This window comes from Suncus etruscus, chromosome 8, assembly GCF_024139225.1.
Source record: "Suncus etruscus isolate mSunEtr1 chromosome 8, mSunEtr1.pri.cur, whole genome shotgun sequence".
NCBI lineage: Eukaryota > Metazoa > Chordata > Mammalia > Eulipotyphla > Soricidae > Suncus > Suncus etruscus.
Genome location: NC_064855.1, coordinates 63,806,035 through 63,811,738, shown reverse-complemented (window position 1 = coordinate 63,811,738; position 5,704 = coordinate 63,806,035). Strand labels below are relative to the sequence as shown.

The following is a 5,704-nucleotide window of genomic DNA, read 5'->3' as shown; positions in this document are numbered from 1 at the left end:
GCCCTACCACTGTATTATTTTATTTTATTTTATTTTTTTGGTGTTTGGGTCACACCTGGCAGCGCTCAGGGGCTACTCCTGGTTCTATACTCAGAAATCACCCCCGGCAGGTTCAGGGGATCATATGGGATGCCGGGATTTGAACCACAATCCTTCTGCATGCAAGGCAAATTCCTTATGTCTCTGGCCCCCTACTGTTGTACTATTGCTTCAGCCCCATTGTGGCCCTTAAAAAATACAGGCCAATTTAACTGGATTCAGATGATAGACCATCCCTAAAAATCAGGGCTGCTAAACACTTTTTCATGCGCCTGTTTGTATCTGTACATCTTCTTTGTGGAGGTGTCTGTTCAGCAATTCCCTATATTTTTAATGTTTTTATTATTGTTCTAGAGTTTTGTGAGAACTACATATATTTTGAATATTAGCTCTATATTAGATGCATGGCATGAAAATAATTTTTTATTCAATAGAGTGTTTTTTTTTAATTTTAGAAGTTTATTTTTAGTACAAAAAACTTTTTTTAGGGGGCACACCTGGTGATGCTCAGGGGTTACTCCTGGCTCTGTACTCAGGAATCACTCCTGGTGTTTTAGGAGACCATATGAATGCTGGGGTTAGAACCCAGGTTGGCCATGTGCAGGGTAAATGCCCTACCCACTGTGCTATCACTGGCTCCAGCACAAAAACTTTTATTTTAATATTGTCTTATGGTTTGTTTTTGCTATTACTATTCTTTCAAATATAGTTAAATGAAAATAATTCTGGTCAGTATCTCATAGACTTTTATCTATATTATTCTCCATTTATTTTTATTAATTCAGATATAATATTCAAGTCTTTAAGCCATTTTAAATTAACTTTTGTGTTTAGTATGCAGTAAAGGTTGATCTTCATTCTTTTGCATGTGGTGAAACTGTACCAATATTCAAAGTATCAGTTTTCTCATTACTAATTATCAAAGAGATTTTCCTTCCTCCACTTATCACTTCTGTTATAAATTATCTGGTTCATATAATTGAGAGTTGACTTCTGGGCTCTATATTCTATTCCATTGACCACAGAGTTGGCTTTTATTCTACTACCACATTGGTTTTATTATATTGTTTAAAGTGTGGGCTTAGAAGGTCTCATCATTTTTTTCAAAATTGCTTTGGATATTTGGGGATTTGGATATTTCAGAATTGCTTTAGATAATTATAGCCACATACATAGGTTTAATTATTTGTTCTATTTCCTTGAAGTTGATGTAATTTTGATAGGGATTGCCCTGAATCTGTATAATGATATGAGTAAGATGGTGATTTTAACAATGTTAATTCTTAAACCCATGAACTTTAAATGTTCTTATATTCTTTGTGTCTTCTTTTATTTCTAAAAACTATATAATGATGAATAGTTTTCAACAAATAAATCATTCACCCTTTTCCTAGTCCTTGAGGTTTTTTTTTTAACACAGTTGTAAATCGGATCTGTTTTCCTCTTATACTAATGTATCCCTTATTATTAGGACAGTTCTAGTATATAGTGCATTTTAAATAAATATCTGTTGAATGAATTAGCTAATGGTATGTTATATAAGAATTAAGTTGAAGGTTGTTTTTTTTTTTTTGGATTTTTGGGGTTATACCCGGCAGCACTCAGGGGTTACTCCTGGCTCCACGCTCAGAAATTGCTCCTGGCATGCTTGGGGGACCATATGGGATGCCGGGATTCGAACCAATGACCTTCTGCATGAAAGGCAAACCTTACCTCCATGCTATCTCTCCAGCCCTAAGTTGAAGTTTTTGCTCTACTCTCCCTGTACCTTTGTAGTTAAGAAATACCTTACATTGATGTATTATTGCAGTAGTAGTAAAGTTTGGAACACAAACAGGTAGCTAGAAGCAGAAACTCTGAGGAATTCATTCTGGGAACTGAGCAGAGATGAATGGGTAATAAATCATAAAACTCACCAGAACAAAAAAAGAGAGTCAGCCTGCTGACCTTGTTACCAAGGTATGCGGAAGGAGTGGAGACCTTAAAATAATCAGACTATTAATATATGCAAATATGTAACTTAGATCAGAATGTATCTATTTACCACTTAAAGGGTTCCCTCTAAATCCTATTTTATGGCCCTTCTGCCTCAATGTACCTCAATTTATTGTCATAAAGTAACCAACTGAGAAACTCCATTCTTCCGCTCATGCTTTCTTTGTCCTATAAGATTGCAATGTTGCCAAGAATCTTCCATAAAAAGAGGTCTGTACCTCTGCTCTGGGTCACAATATCAGATGATTGGCCAAATGCAGTTCACTAAAGCTAAATAATTAAATCTCTTTGTCTTTTTGCTGAGATGGTTTAGTAAGATTGATGAAGTGAATTCTGTTATAACAATGGGAATAAAATTTCTCTCTCATGGGATAATTTTGAAGACTGTGTAAAACAATACAGGCAGAACACTTGGCCTTGAGCCTGGTACTTAGTTAACACTTGTTTAATGGAGGTTGTCATTATTATTTGGAATGCTCTACATTTGCATAGTCTTGTGATGATTAAAAACTTGGCTTAAATATAGTTTATTATGTATCTAAACTTCCAGGACCTATAATTATGTATTGCCATTTGGAAGCAATGAATAGTATTTCACTCCTTTTCCTCTATGTGACCACTATATATGGAAGCATTTCTACATAAATTGTTCTTGCCAAGGTGATCAATGTTACTAAAAAATAGCACATTCTCAATCAGTCCTCATCTCACATAAGTTACTATCATTACATGTGAATAATCTCTCAGAATACTCTCATCATTTATCATCCAGGATACTCATATTACTTGAGTTTTTCTGACTTACTGATAATTCTTGATTGGTCTGTTATACCTTTAAAGATCTTATTAGCAACTTCATAGATTGATTGTCAGAGATCTTAGAAGGCTGGATCTGCTCTTTACTTATATTCTTTACTTATATCTTATATTTTCCATTGGTTGAGGTTCTAACAGAAAAAAAATCTCAGTAATTTTGTGCTAGAGAGATAGCCCAATAGGCTAGAGCTTGTGCTTTGCATGCAGGAGGCCCAGGTTGTATTCCTGGCATTAAATTGTTCCTGAGTTTAAAAGGGATTGATCATCAATTACCAAGCTATAGTAGCCTTTGGATACCCACTGGATGTGCCTTCACATCAACACTCCCCAAATTCTAATCAATTTTAGGATATTCTTATAAAGATATAAACAGGGTTTAAAATATTGAGGATAAGAGGCCAGAGTAATAGTAGTGGGTAGGGTCTCCTTTCACAGAGCCATCCCCAGTTTAAACTCAGGTGTCCTAGAATAATTTTACTTATCTATGGGATTTAAGAAAAATATAATACATTAATGTAATAATTCCCAGAGACAATAGAGATGAGGGCAGGAAGGATTGGCCCATGATATGAAGCTTACCACAAAGAGTGGTGAGTTCAGTTAGAGAAATAACTACACTAAAAACTACCATGACAATGTTAGTGAGAGAAGTTGAATGCCTGCCTAGATACAGGCAGGGGGTGGGGAAGAACAGAGATGGGGGGCATAGATGGTGGGAATGTTGCACTAGTGAAGGGGGTTGTTCTTTTTCTGACTGAAATCCAACTACCAACATGTTTGTAATCATGGTGCTTAAATAAAGATATTATTAAAAATAAAGTAATAATAATAATAAAGCAAAAATAAAAAAACAAAACAAAAAAATACCAGACAAACTTCAATAGAATCCCTGAGCTTTTCCCAGGAGTGATCTCTGAGGACAAATCTAGGAGTAATTCTGAGTACTGCTGATGTGACCCAGAAGCAAACAGCAAATATTAAGAACAAATAACTTCAGTATTATGGAGTTTATAAAAAAATAGAGGGTCTGAGGACTTAGAAGCATGAGTGGTTATTAGAACCACAAAAGGGACACTGAATGAGTGGAAGCTATGACCTTTGATACAACCAAGAGTCAACAAAAAGCATCTCAGCAGGAAATCAACAATCCAGCACCTTTTTGTATTCTTTAATATTCTGCTGATAATCCCCTTGACTGAATCCAAAATGAAGTTAGGCATTTCACTGACAAAACGCCAAAGGGCAATCTCCTGTGCACAAAGTGGGAAGAAAGGATGGCAAATAGAAGTAGAGGAGCAACGGAAAGAGATCAACATGCCCCTTAGTCATCTCTTGTATTTCCAAAGCTTTATTTATTTATTTATATTTTGCAGGGGTGAAGGGGGGTCAATACTGGTGGTGGGGAATTGCCCTAATTCACTGTCACTATGTATGTACCTTAAATATAACTGTGAAAGACATGTAATTCAAAAAAAATAGTGCTTGCTTCCGCAGCACATATACTAAAATTGGAATCACATAAAAAAGATTAATGTGGTCCTTGTGCAAGGATGACATGCAAATTTGTGAAGCGTTCCATAATTTTCTATTAAACTTAAAAAAATAAAATAAATAATAAATAAACATAAAATAAAACAATATAACCTTCTTTCATCATAAGTGGAATCAATGAGTTGAAGTTCAAATTTTATCAGATCATGGTTCAAAGAGTTTGTTATGATAATTCTTTATTAATATGATAAGTTTTATTAATGGCTTAAATATAGGTTACATTGATGATATATATGTCAGAAAAATTCATGATATAGCCTTATGAAGTCAACAACATTCAAAAATATTTTATACTTCTTATTTATGTCTAACTTATTGGTTCTAAATCACACCTCTTCTCACAGTACTTCTCTGAATTTCTATGACTTAGAATTAAGAGCTTTTAAGGCCCTCTGATTCCTAGCTGCAGTCTTTTTTTTTAATTTAACCAACTTTATTACATACATGATTGTATTTGGGTTTCAGTCATGTAGAGAACACCACCCATCACCAGTGCAACATTTCCATCACCAATGTCCCAAATCTCCCTCCTCCCCACTCAACCCCTGCCTGTACTCTAGACAGGCTTTCTATTTCCCTCATACATTCTCATTATTAGGATAGTTCAAAACGTAGTTATTTCTCTAACTAAACTCACCCCTGTTTGCGGTGAGCTTCATGAGGTGAGCTGGAACTTCCAGCTCTTTTCTCTTTTGTGTCTGAAAATTATTATTGCAAGATTGTCTTTCATTTTTTCTTAAAACCCATAGATGAGTAAGACCATTCTGCATCTTTCTCTCTCTCTCTGACTTATTTCACTCAGCATAATAGATTCCATGTACATCCATGGGAAAATTTCATGACTTCATATCTCCTGACAGCTGCATAATATTCCATTGTGTATATGTACCACACGAAAAGAGACCAGCATGCCCCTTAGTCATCTCTTGTATTTCCAAAAATTTAAACACCATCTAATACTGAAAAATGTAGATTCATTGGATTGAACCAAACACCTCAAGAAGAATATTATCTTTAAGTAAGCATATGTAAAATCAAACTCACTTATCTTTCACTTGTCTCTCCAAATCTACAACTTTTAACATCCTCCTCCATACTGAATTTGATAGCAAATATTTTATTGTAGTTGTTCACCCTATAATCACCCTTGATCTGTCTCTTTATCTCACACCCGCATATGAAATTTTGCTGGTTTTACTTTTTTTTTTTGTTTTGTTTTGTTTTTGGGCCACACCCGGCGTTGCTCAGGGGTTACTCCTGGCTGTCTGCTCAGAAATAGCTCCTGGCAGGCACGGGGGACCAT

At 35.2% G+C, this 5,704-nt stretch overlaps 1 non-coding gene across 1 annotated transcript; it reads left to right on the top strand.

The window, feature by feature from the left end:
• The first annotated feature begins 4,328 nt into the window (after positions 1-4,328).
• On the top strand, positions 4,329-4,435 carry LOC126017146 (U6 spliceosomal RNA). Its single transcript, XR_007498810.1, has one exon. It is a non-coding gene; the product is annotated as a U6 spliceosomal RNA (small nuclear RNA).
• The last annotated feature ends 1,269 nt before the right edge of the window (positions 4,436-5,704 follow it).